Here is a 16,156-nt window from a genome sequence, read left to right as displayed (position 1 = left end):
TGTCTGCTCTCAATCACAGATCTTCCTGGGCTCTTCCTGGACTCATTTGCTTAAAGGCAGGAGCATAGTTGGAATCATACTGCTTTGCATGTCAATATTGCCAATATTTTAATGTTTCCTAGCTTTTATTCACCAACCTGACTTTTTTTGCACTAGAGTCATGTTCCATGATGACAAAGAATACATCTGGCTCACTTATCAATTCATTCCCAAAGTTTAGCAGGTTAGTCCTCAGACAACATTCAATAAATATTTATTAAATGAATAAGGGAAATTAGACTTCAACAGCTTTTGTAGAAAAGACAAAGTTATTGAAATCAGCTTATAACTAGAATTCAAAACGTAATACAAAAGATAATACAAAAAATAACTTGTAAAGAGCCAAGATACAGAAGAATAAAATACTTCTGTAAAAGTATATCTAACTAAATAGCTATGGGCCAACTATTTCAAGGAATAGTCAATACAATAAAATTCAATTATAATAGTCTGATAGTCAATACAATGAAATTAAAATATAACAGTATGTTCTCAGAAGATCTAACAATAAATAAGACATTTTTATTGAAATTCTGCTAATAAAATGTAGTTGAATTAAATCTATTGCATTTTGTTCATTCTATTCTTCAATCTTCTTTAATTAATTCATATTCTGAGTTTAGAGAAGAGAGAACCAAGCTGGTATATTTAATAGCTATTTCTCTGGCTTTTGGATATCAGTCCTCGTTTGGATTTTTAGAGCTCTGTCTCTTCCCAGTCAATTTGTTTTTCCTATGGCACTTAAATTTTCTTCTGTCTCTCAAGTTAATCAATTATTTCTTCCCAACATATTTAATGTCTTTTTTTTCTATTCTGGTTTTGATTTTTTTAATCTTCCCAAGAGACTGATAAACAGTCTCCCAGAGCAACACATTTTTCTGTCAAATTCTTGAATGTAATCTGATTATTTAGTATGATTAGTCACGTGCGATGTGTGCAAAGTACTGGGCTTCCTGCTCTAGAACTATGCTGTCCAATATGGTAGCAACTAGCCACATGTGACTATTTAAATTATAAATGTTAATTCATTTAAAAATGTTTAAATTAAATTTTAGATTCACAATCGCACGAGCCACATTTCAAGTGTTCAACAGCCATACGCGGCCAGTGGTTACTGTTATTGTATTAGATGGTGTGGATTCCAGAATATTTTATCGTCACAGAAATTTCTACCTAGGCCATGCTGCTCATGAAGATACAAAACAGTATTTGAGACAATGCAATGACAGGGAGCGATTCAAAACACTTTATGGAGAGACAGGCTGTGTGGTGCAATGTGAGGTCAGACAAAAGAGATACCAATGTGAGTGGATGTAGTAGAGACCGACTACGGCAGTAGAGGAACGAGAACAGAGCCATAAAGTTCAGCTTTCTATGGTTGAAGGCGTTGACAGACGTACCGTAGGCAAGGGTACCTGCGTCTGCTATAATTTGAGGCCACGATGGGCATGGCAGGTGTAGAACACATACCGAGGGTTCGTAGTGAGTAGGAAGTTACGAATGGGGAAGGTGGGGCAACACCCGCTGTCACTCTCACATCAGTGCTTTAACACTTAGTGAACACACGCTTCGTCTCAGGCTCTATGCCACCTACTTTATTTTTTTGAATTCCTTATTTAAATTCAATTTAAATGGAATTCTAATTAGATTAAGTTAGCATAGAGTAGTTACTAGCTTCAGGGGTAGAATTTGGTGAGTGAGTCATCAGCTGCATATAACACCCAGTGCTCATTACATCAAGTGCCCTCCTTAATGCCCACCATCCAGTTATCCCTTCCCCGCCCCACCTGCCCTCCAGAAGCCCTCAGTTTGTTCTCTATAGTTAAGAGTCTCTTGTGGTTTGCCTCCTTCTCTGTTTTTATCCTATTTTATTTTATTTTACTTTATTTTATTTTATTTTATTTTGTTTCTGTGCTGCTTATTTTAATGACGGAGAGATAAAATATTTAATCTCTACATTCAGGGAGGTCAGAGTATATTAGGAAGCAAACAAATAGCCATTGGTAGGGGCTCCGTGGGTTAAGCCTCTGCCTTCGGCTCCCGTCATGATGTCAGGGTCCTGGGATCGAGCCTACATCAGGCTCTCTGCTTGGCAGGGAGCCTACATTCCCCTCTCTCCCTGCCTATTTAGGATCTCTCTCTCTCTCTATCAAATAAATAAATAAAATCTTAAAAAAAAAAAAAAAGAAAAAAGCCATCGATATGCCAGCACTGTGAGAGGTGCTGAGGAGAAATGTATGCAAGAGAAGCCCCGGGCTCAGGGCAAATGCTCCCAGCGGCCACTGGGGAAGTCTGGAAAGGCCTTACCCAAGAGATGACTGCTGAGCCCCTGAGGGCTTTGAAACACCCCAGTTCCTGGTGTTTACCGTTACTCTTGGAAAAAATAAAAAATTTGAGGCAAAAGCAGAAGAAGAATGTGTTGCTATTTGTTTTGGAAATGTGTATTTTCACTTTTCTTGCCAAGATTGTGTTCCTAAATCAATTGCTCATTTGTTTATGCACAAGTGCGCATTCAGCCTCAAAGTGGAAGTACTTGATAAATAAGCCATTTTTCTCAATTAGAACTATGCATGATGTTCTTTTCAAACAAATATATTCGTGAGTTTTATGAAAGATAAATCACATTAATGTTTACCTGCATGGTGAAAGGCTACACATTTTCTCTGTGATCTGCAATTTTGTTAAAAACATTAGTATGAAGCTTGAGTTAGGTGGAGAAATACTGTACATATAACATTATGCTGATTCTTACCCTTAGATTTTTCTACCTACTTGCTAGAATATTTTCCCATAATTGTGCAATAACAGTAAAGGAAAAATATAAAAATAAACATATCTTCAGTAAGACATTTCTTTATTATTGCAATAACTATCTGAGGCAAAACCCATATTATGTTACTATATCAGAAGCCACACTAGCTTAAATGACTAAATCCTAACCCATAGAGCAACAATCCAGACACGCTTAGGAAATACACCTTGAAAAGAGCCATTACACCTGTAATTAGGACTCCGGACTAGCAAAAACGCAAGTTCTTCAAGTCTAAAGATAACCAGAAGTAATATATTCATCTTGAGCTCTTTGGGTCATGTTTTTCTATTTAGTTTTTTTTTTCCCCTTGCCTTGAATGATTTATTTTTATTTCCTCTTATAAGGAATATCGGTCAATTCTTCAAAGATTGCTACATTGCTCTAAATGAAAATTATAAATAACAGTATTAAATAAAAAAAGAAACCACTTAGATTTCTCATGTTTCTATTAGGGGTGAAATAAAATTTGCATTTGTTTTGTCCACATTCAGCATGCACTGCTGAATGTGGACAAAATTTTCTATTGCTGAAATATGCATAATTCCTCTTATTATTTTCCACCGAAGAGTCCAATAGAGCACATAAAGACATCTCCAGCAAATATGCAATCATCCTCCTCCACTCACCAAATAAAATTGGTCTCTTACCAATAAGCAAAGAAAGAAGGAAAAAGAAAGGAAGGAAGGAAGGAAAAGGAAAGAAAAGAAAAGAAAGACAGACTGATAGAATTGGCTTCATGCATAAAAAAGTAAAGTAAATTATTTCTGTGCTCAGCTCTGGTGGCAAAAAAACACCTATCTGTCACTAAGACTAACTCAATCATTACTGCTCCCCATAGCATCTCCACACCAGAGAATTTTCATTATTTAAAGGGGATGCCTGAGAAGAGCAACAGTAACACAGAATAATGAATCACAAATGATAGAACCTCAGGATGGGGCTGAAAATTTACTTCTCCATAGGCACCCCCTCAATTCTTACCAGGTGAGATTCCCATAACAGATGTTATCAAGCCAGACTTGCAGAGAGCGTGCTTACGAGCTAATTCCCAGAATATTTTCTTGGTGAGCACAAAACAACTTTTTAACTTTTGCTCAATCTTCAAATAGCTAGATCAATAGCATGATAGGACATTTTTTAACATCTTGAAAATTAGGGTGTATTACATTGGAATGGCATATGAATGTAATCATGCTCATCTCTTTTAATTTGAATACAAATACTGGGTAGGTATGATCATAGGAAATTCAAAGTGATACCTCTTCTGTAGTCTTTTATTTAAATCTCTCTGGTTATTAATTTCTACTTTTCAGGCATGTTCATGAAATTATGTAAAGCATTTCAGTCCTCCTCACTGGCAAAATAAATGTTGATTCTTCTTCTTCTTCTTTTTTTTTAAATACATGTTGATCCTAAACCCAGCACAGCAGTTACAAAGACAGGGATAAATTAGATCTCTTCCCACATTCACCGCTACCCTAATTCTGTGGGGTACCCTGAACTCCAAGACAGGAAGCTGGTTGCCTCTCTCTCTATTTTACTCCTTCTGCTGCTTTTGTCTGACACAGAGCTGGCCGGCATGTCATTACATAGGGAAGAAAATTGACTTTATTCCCTACTTGTTCTGATACAAAATTTTATTTTGAGTCCCATTATAATAAAATAAAAGAAGAGACAGTTTGAAGACACGATTCATTAGCTTTGGGCCAGTGATTTAGATAAGGTTAAACCTCTTCAGAGTCAAATGCAAGATGAATAATCTTAAGTGAACATAAAGCTCATCTAACAATGTGGAGATTCCGATACGCACTCCTCATCTCTATCTGCCCACATTGGGCGGGCCTCCATTTTGTCTGCTAAAAAGAACTTCCATCAGAGGGAGGGTTTTTTTTTTCTTTTCTTTTTTTTTTTTTTAAAGAAATCAAGTAAGATGAAAGCTTATTTTAGGGACAGGGCTATACTATTTCTCTTTTTCCAAAGGAAAATAAAAGCCTGCCTTAATTTGGAACAAACTCAAAATAGAATAATTACTAAAAGAAGTATAAATGCTGAATTTGTGATTCCAAACCGCCTCAATAGGGAATGTTCCATTTATATTATATTGTAAATCAAGGGAGCATTATACCAAGTAAGAATGTGATCAGCTGAACGGAGCATATTGCATAAAAGCACACAGTTTTAAAATATGTGCAATAAAGTATCCGTCTGTTATCCGGTATGTATGCCTGTGTGCTGGTATGTTTCTGTTGATTTTTACTGCATTCTCAGAAACATGCCATATATACGTAAGTAACTCTTCTCTCCCCTCCCAGCTTTCCTTGCCTTCAGAGTTCAGGTGCAAACTCTGCAAAGGTTACACTTCCCTCATTGCATAAAAGAAGCTAAACAATAACACAAAGAAACACCAGATAGCTATGATGTTGGCCTTTTCATAATCTTCAGTTCCTCTCTACTTAGCAGCTGAAAATGACAGTTCTGAAATTTTTGGAGGGGGAAAAACACCTTAAAAACAGACAATCAGACTTTTACACACTCTGCCATAATCTTTTAACTGTTAGACAGCAGGGCTCAGCTTCTACAGCGGGAAGTCTCTTGTGTGTTCTCTGGTTTTATAAACAATACGAGCCTTTTTCCTGTCTCTCTCCGACTTCCAACGTAGATTTTGTTGTTGTTTAAAATTCTACCCTGTCATCTCCGCAACTTCCTCCACTCACACTTAGCCTTCAATAATAAATGATAAAAGGAAATGGAATAAATTCCCCTTAATGAGGAAATTTTCACCTGGCGTAGAGGAGCTGGGGAAATCTATTAACTGACTGGAGGAACGCCGGCAGCATGGCAATTACCAAGGGAGCCAGCACACTTCACACAGTCCTCTCTTCCACTTGACTGGCTTTTATCTGATCCACCAACTCACAAGTAATACTAAACAAATTTCTCTCCAGATTGCACAAGCTCTAATGCAAAAATGAGCACTCCACTTGGCCTACGATTACGGGATGGATGGGCTTGCGATTTTATTACTGTCTTCTTTTTAAAAATCTCCGAAAAGGCAGAAGCTGAGAAAAGCATGAGGGCCTGATCCTCAGCAATGACACCTGCTTTAATAAGGACGGAAAATAGAGTAAGATTCGTGTTCTCTGCCCTGGGACCCCCCCAGTCGGCCTTTCCCCTGACTCTTGCATGGCTTCAAGGATTCTTTTTGGCATTTTGCAGGTTCAAGACCATGCCCCAATCCCAATAATGCAAACAGGGGAGAGGTTATTTGTCTTCTCGTCCCCCCCCCACCCCACCAAGGAGAAACGCAAAATTTTCCTTAAGAGAAACGCAAAAAACGTTTTTCAAAAGCAGCAGTCGTGTTTAGAAAAGCAAATGATGAGACCTAGGCAATTGGGTAAATACCGCTATTTTCTCTTAATTCATCAAAGCATGATGCTTTGTTACTCTACAGCCGTGAGGTCTTTGGAGGAATTAAAGAACACCTTGATCTTTACCTCTCATCCACAGAGCAAACAGTACCCAATGATCCAATGTTCATGGGAAAGCACACCAGCATGAAAATTATCTATGAGGATCTAGGTCCACTTAGCGCTACTGCAATATGCTACAATCTTACAAGTGTTGACTTTCAAGGGACCAGACACTTAAAACTGTATTTCACTTTATTCACTTTAAAGGCTACTAAAAACAACAAAATCAAATAAAGAAGAAAAGCTTATGAGCAAATGATACTGTAGATACTTTTTAAGCAGGAAATTTTTAATCCATGAATCTTAATATTCATTTTTTTTAGCCAATCTTTAGTGATCACAATAATCCAGAATTACTATGGTATTATTTTCGAGCTGGTAAGAACAACTTATATAATTCTGATTATAGTAACATGATTATAGTCTATGGATACTAAGTAATAATAATGGGAAAAAGACCTAATATAGGTTAATTGTAATTTTTGATCCATAATAAATCACATTTTATATCTCACTGATTCCTAGCTGAAAATGCTGTGACTCTCTCGTGCTCTGCCATAGATTTGGAAATGATGAAAAACAAACAGAAAGCACCCTGTCACCGTAGTAGGTCATGTCTATAATTGTGTAAGAAAGTGTTCTGTTACATTCAAAAAAACATGTTTTTACCAAGCAACTTTCACCTGCTCAGATTGAACTAAAGGGAAAAGTGCATACCATAGAATACTGCTTCTCTTACTTCTGATTAATACATTTATTTATAATTTTAAATCCATTCAGTAGGTCATTTCCTGCAAATTAAGATGTATTCAGTAAGGAAAATCCTGGCTTTTCCCAAAATATAGGCTTTTTTATATGTCTAGAATTTAAATCCAACAAAAACAAATGTTGTATAAGGCCTTAGTAAAAAACTGAGATTAAATGAGCACTCTTTGATGTTATAAAATCTGTTCTTTCACAAATAAATTTATTTGGAAGTCCTATATTTTACAACCTCTCCATGATCTTTGTTTAAAGAAAGTCCTTTTTCCACAGAGTAGTTTTCCACCTACCAGATGTGTTGTTCCAAGCAACAACAGTATAATTTTCAATATATAACCTTCTTTGACTTCTAGAAACTATTACTTAGAATTTTATTTAAATAAATTACTTAACTGAACCTTATCTACTAATAACTGCTGCATAGATTTTTTTCTTGCTCAATGTAAGATACATAGGAGTAATTTTTGACCAAATTTTTTAGTTCTTGAATGAGCAAAAGTAAGCCCGTTCTAGAAAGGGGGGGGGGGCTTAAAATGGAAAGTCATTTCTAGGAGGATGTGGAAAAATTCTAGTTTTAAATTCCTGATAACATATCATATAAGATCGGTTAATTTGAGGATTACTACCTACATGGAAATCAAAAATCTTTATCACTGAGTGTTTTTCAGAAGAAGACATAAAAATAAATATTAACACTCTGGACAGCAAAAATTCTCATTTACTTCATGCTAATGACTATATACTCAAGAGCAAATTGAGTAGCTCTCCCTTCAAGCTGCCTAGAGCAAAGGAGGATCAATTATACCAGTCCATCAGCTAAAGAGTAGGCTTGGTTGGAGAGGGCTAGGTAGGGGAGGGTAGAGTAGGATAAGGTAGGTAGGGTTAAGTAGGGGAGGGTTTGAGGCAGTATGTGTAATATCACCACGGCCATGTTCACACTGAGGTGATGGCCGTTACTCTATCATCATTATTTGTCTTTGGCAAAGAGGATCTAACCGCCTATTTCAACCCTAAGTAAATATCACTGGCCAAATCTAGAGCCAGGCACCAACTCTACTGAGAAAACAATCCTATTAATCAGACAAAATGATAAAGCTGTGAAGTGTTTGGCACCAAGCCAAGCAGGTAAATAAGTGCTTCACAAATGCAGATGCCAGGGCATGAAGGAGAAGGGGAAGAGCGCGGGCACTAGGGAGGAGAAAGTGAGAGAAGGAGGGAGAGAAGCAGGAGGAGCAATTCGTCAGAATAAAACTGGTGAGTCATTTAAACGTGCCCCATCACCTCAGCATTTCTCAGACTTTTCCCCTCCTCTGCAACATTCCTGTAGCTCTCCTCTGACATGAGGGCCAACATACTCGGCTCTCCTTGCAAATCACAACTGATCTTCCTGAGAGCACGTGCGCCCAAGCATTTTCTACACTGTGGGGAGGCATGGCCACTACCTTACACTCCTTAGGACAGAAATCATGCATTTTACCTCCAAGGCTGGACTCAGGGGCTCTATGCCACCATAAAGACACTTCAGGTATGAATGGGGAGGTGAAAAAATTCTGGGGGTCAGTGAGTGATTATCTAGCTTCTGTAACTACAGCTGAGGCAGACGATTTAGTGTAAATGTATTCTCCATTGTACACTTCAAGAGATTTTTTTACTGACCTGCATTAACATGGAGGATAAGGTGTTCGCACCTTATTTAAAGAAAAAATATACGTGTATGTGTGAATGCCTGTATACAGACAGTCTTCTATTTGAAATATGGCAAAACGTGAAAGGAAAACCCTTATCCCAGCTCTCCATACTCTTGAAAATTCTGTTTACATCTTTTAAAGGTGACTCGCCAGGGCTTTCTCCCTGCCAGGCCCCTGTGTTTCCCCCACAAGAGTTCCAGAGAAGGGCACATCCCTTATAATGCTTCTGCTCTAAGTGGGGTCAACAATTCAGGCAGGAAAACACACAGCTCACAACCTGACAGGTAAGGAGGAACTGATCTCCAGCTGTCTGATTTAAAAGTCATATCTCTAAAAAGAAGCTTTGGAAAGGGTTAGTGAATAGAACCACAGGCAGAAGCCCTGGGCTAGATTCCTTACTTTCCTCTGACTGCTGTGACGGAAAGCATGACACACACAACCTCAATTTGACTCAGTTTCACCATCCACGAAAATAGAATAGTGATATTTCCCACTCGCGGCATAACAGAAATGCACCTTAAGGTCAACAGAGAAATATAGATCTCTTATAAATAACATACCTTTTTTGCCCTGACCTTCTCCACTGGTTAATTAAATTAGAACCTTCACTACACTTGTAAATATTAGTGAACATTTCCCACAACAACTTTTAAGAAAATCTGCAATTTTGAAAACCTGGATAGTTTTTTGTTTTTAATCAAAAAATATAAAAATTTTGGCTTGTTGTCAACAGGCAATATAGATTTTATAATGCATATGTAGATTTTATAATGCTTCCAATATATATGTCTCCATTTGATAATTTAAAACAATTAGATAAATCCCCTTTTATTAGAAGACAGTTTATTCAAAGTCTTCCTACCTAATCAGTAATATATAGTCACTTAAAAAAAGGAAAATGTGGAGATGCTGATTTACAATGTCTTCCAACACAGTGAAGTTGTATCTTGGACTGTGTATTTTTCAGGCAATCATTCTGTCGGTCTCTTGAAACAACCGGGAACTATAAATGCATTTTCCAATTTCTCTTCTTTATCATGACTAAGAAATTCTGATTTTCATTTTCTACCAAGAATATGTATTCATTTATTTAATGGGCATATTATCAGACAAATATTTTTGAGTTTTTGCTTGATGGAAGACAGTGTGCCAATGCCCAGGAAAATACATGATCAATAAAGCACGGGAAGCCATTTGTATCTGTTTCAGAGCTGATGCTATGTCTTAGCATAGTGAACTTTATTCTGTGTTCACACAAATCAGCAAAAGCTCTTAAGAAAGGCTTATAATAAAAGTCTATTAAGACATGATATTTGCAATTTGCCTTAATGGAATTTACAGTTTAATTGGAGGATGGTACCCACATGCATCAAATAATTAGAGAACACTGAAATGAAACTATGTGCTTCCAACTACTACCTACATTGAACAAATAGGTAGATAATATCCACTTTAATTTCTGTTCATAGACTTAATTTCTTTACAGTAAGATTCTCATTTTCATGAAACATAGTAGAAACATAACAAAGTAAGAGCAAACATGATTTGTTGCTTCCTAAGCTAAATTCATCCATTTACCCACTTCCTCTCTTTTCTTGCTTATTTGGTTCTTAGAGTCTAATTCCTGCTCGTCCCTCCAGATCACCAAATTTGGTAGACTTGCTCAATTCTCTCGCTCTCTACTCTCCCTAAACCACACAATATTGCTGAAAGTGTCTTCTGATTTGGTTTATTCTGTTTTGAAATTTCTCTTTTCTTGGCTCCCCTGGCATTGGGATATATTGAAGGATTTATTGGGGGGGTATATTGAAGGGATATATGTTGTCCTTGGATTCCTCAAGTCCTGAACTTAAATCCTGGTTCCAGTGGGCACTACCTCTGAAATCTCGAAAAGTTTACTTAAACATCTGAGCCATTGTTTCACTTATAAAATACGAGGTAGGGAGGCACACCTTCTAGGAACTCTTAAATGAACGCTTTATGTGACGTAACACATGCAGAGGTCTTAGAGCTTTTGTTTTTAACCTCCATTTAACTTTCCTGGATTTGTGCTCCTGCCTCTAGTTGGTCTGTTAAAAGTGTCTGTCTTCTGTATAGCCATGTGTATATATTTAACCTTCAAATACAGATTATAAACCCAATGAAGACAGGTTAATGACTAACAATTATCCATCGACAGATGGCACTAGACCTAGTACCAAGCCCTGCACATAGTAGGCACCTAATAAGTACTAATGACTGAGTAGATGAACAAACACCATATGGTCCAATAAGAACTCTTATTAAAGAGGAATGCCATCTAGTAAATACATAACTCATCATGCTGAGATCAGAGATAATGACATAGAGATAATCTATAATCTATTCATTCTTGACTTTTAATAGGTCCCTGCAAATTATGAGTATATGTTATTTTAAATCAACTTAAGATTTTTTGAACTATCAATATTTAAGAATCAATACACACAAAATACATATCTATTTTTTGAATTATCTAAATATCACTCTGAAACATTTTGAGTAAAACATTTATTTTGCCCATGCCAGAATCAAGTTCTCTCTCACATTTTCAAAATACACATTTGTAAATGCTATTTAAAGAGTGAATTTAATGAAGACTCTCAGAACATTAAATATTTGATGTAAACTTTTACATTCTATCTGATTCAATAAATAGTAAAAACAAAATTAATGGAGGCCCATCAAATCTATGACATCACCTAAAATATCTTATCACATGGAACATAAAAACAAATTAAAAATAAAGTCTATTTTTGGCATTAGTTCACAGGGGCATAGAAATTCCCACAGTAATACTCCTCTTTCAAATAGAAAAAAATAACTTTCTCATGTAAGCTCCAATTTTTAGTATTCTTGACGTGGTTCATTAGATAAGTGGTTTAGGGTCTAAAGACAAACCATAGAATGGTAATATGTAATTGATAAAATTGTAATTGATAAAATTGTTTTCCTTTAGAGTTAATTATTTCACACATAATATGTTACATATTCATCTTAGTTGCATGGCTTCCCAGTAAAATAAGAATGGAGTTTGCTTTTTTTGGTAGTGTTGTATTTTGTTTTGTTTCTAACTAGAGGGAAACTGAGACTCAGAAATAAAGTGTGAATTGGTGGTGAGGTCAGAGGACATCACTCATTTTCTGCAAATCAAGACAATGGGTTCCACTAAAGTGTCCAATCATCACCATTCCCACATTCATCTATACTTAGTATATATATGAATGTTCAGACTGGAGCGGGAAAACAACCAATGGTATCACAAACATATATCCAGAATAAAGTATCACCACAATTATAACATGCAATTATATTTTATATATAAGGAAATATATATATTTCTTTCCTTAAATTATTTCTATATTTGATACCCTTTAAGACGAAAATTTTTCATTATTAGGGTTTTTTTCTATCAGAAAGTACAAATTATCATGAGAAAGCAAAGTGCTGACATTTTTCTGTCTTATATCTAAGTTTTAACAACTTTTAGGTGACACTTTTCCCAAGAAAACTTTAATCAAATACAAGCACAAAAGGTTCTTGTCTGGTTTTGCCATGCCTCATGAGCAAGTTAAGTAAAACGCAATAGAAACGAACATGTGTAGGAGAGGACATTCAAAGGGAGTGTTCCAGCTAAGGTGACACCTGCATTATTACATCTGCCAGAAGTTTGTGGCTGCAGGGAAATGGCCAACTTTACGGAGCTCAATTTAGCACTTGAATGCCCAAGTGGAACTCACCAGGTTTGCCCTAGATTGTTTTCCTAAGCAGTAGGCACACCTATGATTTTTCAGCACCCACCAATGGACACAGTTTATCACACCGAACGTGGTGATGCTCAGATGACAATGGGGCCCTTCAGAAGTGTACTCTACTCTTTCCGACTGCACTGAATATAGCAGTAAGTGGCAGTGAAGGAGGAAAAGAAGATTATCAGAATGAAAACAGTAAAAAAATGAAGGCTATAGAATATTGGACAAAAGCAATTACTGGATAATTTGTACATTAATCCACAGTAAACTGAATTTATATTAATAATTAATAGAGAAATAGATCCAAATCTAAGCCCCCTATACTTACATAGTGGAAACTGTACAAGGGTCATATCCCCTATTTTTAAACCTCTAAATTAGACGACAACAGATTCATTTTGATATGTCAATCAGAAATAGCCAAAGCACCCAAAAATCAAAATAAGGAAATAGAAAAATTAAAAAGACACAAGCAGAAGATAAGCCAAACCTGGTAATTAGCACCCTCATGGTTTTTTTCTTGCCTGTTCATGTTGGGTTTTGTTTTTTTTTTAAGTATCATTATTATCTTTCAACCTAAAATTGCTAATTCAACTTGATATTATAAATTAAAATGTTTGGAGTGTAATGTCCTGAGATAGTCCCTGCTCATAAACAAGCTTTATTACTGTTGACTTCCTTCCTAACTTGTAGCAGAAGGGGGTCAACTGAGGATCCTTGTACCTGTGCTTGACTATTAATTACTAACATAGTTGAAAACTTCGTCATATGTGCTAGTTCTATGGTGATGGGACTGTCATGTTCTATTGACTACTGTTACTATAGTGAAAGTGTCTATTATATGTCAACGTATTTCCCTCTGCTTAATTCATCTTGCCACACTCCTCAACATACATGTACAAATATGTGTGTGAATATATATTCATATGTGTGTGTGTGTGTGTGTGTGTATACATATACACACATTTACATATAGCACAGGAGTGAAATTTCAAACATCCTGAACTCTGAAGTCCTGCTCAGGTTTGATCATTTATTAGTCATTTATTAGTATGTGATAGCCCGGAAGTTGCTAAATATCTCAGTGCCTCAGCTTACAACTGTAAAATCAGTATAATTACTGATCTCCTTAGGTTGTGGTAAAAATTAAGTGAACAGTGACTGATGTGTAGTCAATAAATTTTCTGATTATTGTCTTACACTTGGAAGGCACTCAGAATTGTTTGATTGAATCAAAATTTGGTTTTCTCTATTAAGAGATATAATTTTAAATCCATTGTTTTGTTACTTTAGGGAATCAGTTATATCAGGAGAACCTAGCTGATGAAGACATTTGACATTTGATTATTTGATTTATGGTACTTGTACTTCTGCCCTTCAGGTCAGGTTTATTTTCATGACCTGAATTGAATCTAGCTATATGCTAATGGAGGGAAGGATTACAGGTGAGGTTTTTGTACTTTTTAATAGATCAAAATAAGTATAATTTTTTCTTGTAGTGAGTATTTATGAAAATGCTATATGGGAGTAGCATTATGTGTGAAAGAGTGTGGGGAAAACAGACATTAAAATGTGGATAGCTCAGTTGTGAAAGCCAATAGATAGAGCTTATGCAAACGTCGCAGCTCCACTAAAAACTCTGACTGAACTTTTCTTAAACTCCCAGCAAAGTGATCCAGTAACATGAAGTTAACAGGTTAAACACCTAAATCCCAGGGCATATGCATTACAGGCATTGGAATCCTATATGATACAACTCACATCACACTGAGTAAAGAGAAACATTTCAAAACCTAAAGAAATTCACTGGAAAATATGTTATCACTCTAGGTTGATTAATGCTACTATACCAGCTTATAAATTTGGGGAACTTCCTAGAACCGTCAACTCTCCTAGCATGCCCTTGGGCAACAATAAACAATTTAAGAGGAAAAGGAGAAAGTCAGTGAACTCAAGTGGGGAAGCTGTCTGAATAATGGCTATCACCTGAGTTGGTAAGAATGGCTATTGCTCTGGAAGTCTCCCGAGGGCTGCCATTGCTATGTTCGTGTACTGGAGATGGCAAACCGAGTTCTGATGGGAGCAAGCACTTCCAGCCTGGACACTGAGTTGATTATTCTAATACTGGTCTAAGTTCTCATTGCCCCTGAACTCCGCTGGTATTTCATATATTATTCTCAGCATGACACACGTTCTTCTCCACCATGCAAGGAAAGGAATTTCTATAATTTTCACCTTCTCACAAACATGGAAAACTCAGTTATTTCCATAATGCCAACCTCATTACAAACATTGTTTTGTTTTCCCCATTCCAGCCTATGGACACTCACATATACTAAATACATGGGTGTATTCCATTTAGGAGTCAAATTCTGAACTTCACCTCAGATGACTGTATGTAAAAACAAATCATAGACTGGCCATCAATCTGAATGATGTTCTCATCCTCTGCTAGTAAAGATGTTTATTGGATTTTAGAAGAATTTTAGCATGATTAACAACTGTAAAACAGAAATTTTTGTTCATTAGCATAATGGAGTGTTATTGATCTTCTGATAAGAATAGCATTTGTATTACTTGCTATCATAGCTTCTTTTAAAAAAATACATCTGGTATTAAAACAAGTGACAGTGCATCATCAAGAAAGTTAGGAAATGGCATATTGTAAAATAATAAGCAAATGCAAATTGTGTGACTCTAAAAAATAGTCTTTAAATGTATCTGTCTGAAATCACAAAATACTCTTCATTATAATAAGTAGCTTTTTCATTTTCAGGGGGGAAATGAGGGAAAACCTTCTTAGGCATTCACGGTGTGCCAAGTGTGCTTTACATATATATTGTTTAAGTTCCACAATAAAACTATCAAGCAGACATTAGCAGAAAGCATATGAGGCCAGAGAAAGGAGGGAGGTCACATGCAATTCCACAGTGGGGAAAACTTCACCCCTATCTATCTGACTAGCTCCAGAGCCTGTACTCTTTCCAACACACAAGAAAGGAACCAAGTGAAACTTAACCCACATCTGGCATTCTATACTTTGTCCCTTCTTTAAGTTTCTCCTTTTTTCCCAGCTGAGATCCCCAGTGCCTGTTTTCCAGGGGACCTATCAGAAAAATGCAAAGGGATCTCAGCACACTGGCAGCAGAGAGATGCCAAGGAGAGAGTATTTGGGGGCCATGTCAAATCACACCAAATAGTTACCTCCTGGGTCTACAAGGAAAGTCTGCCTTTCCAATGCTGGAACAGTTGAGATTTTGAAATAAAGTGAACCACAGATAAATGTAAATGAAAAAGAACTGATCTTCATAAACTTTTTGCAAACTGGCAATAATAATTCAGCTATATAATGTCAACTGCTAATAGAGTTATTATTACTGTTGTAGTAGTATGTGCCTTGATGTGCCTTGATGTGCCTTGATGACTAAGCCTTCTTGGATATGCAGAGGCTGAGAAAAAAGCAGAAGACACTATAATCTAGGGTAATGGTGAAGATAACCAAAATAGGACAACAAAACTCAAGTCCTACACACTTACACTCCATCAGCTATGATATCCATTCAATTTCGGACCTCTATGTACTACACAATGACTGAGACAGGTAGCTTCAGTGGA

At 36.4% G+C, this 16,156-nt stretch overlaps 1 protein-coding gene across 4 annotated transcripts in view; it reads right to left on the bottom strand.

Annotated features, from left to right (window-relative positions):
• CPS1 (carbamoyl-phosphate synthase 1) overlaps window positions 1-16,156 on the bottom strand; it is a 136,862-nt gene that overhangs the window by 43,122 nt on the left and 77,584 nt on the right. The window lies entirely within an intron of this gene.

This window comes from Meles meles, chromosome 9, assembly GCF_922984935.1.
Source record: "Meles meles chromosome 9, mMelMel3.1 paternal haplotype, whole genome shotgun sequence".
Classification (NCBI taxonomy): Eukaryota; Metazoa; Chordata; class Mammalia; order Carnivora; family Mustelidae; genus Meles; species Meles meles.
Note: the sequence above shows the minus strand (reverse complement) of the source record. Positions and strands in the feature narration are given on the sequence as shown.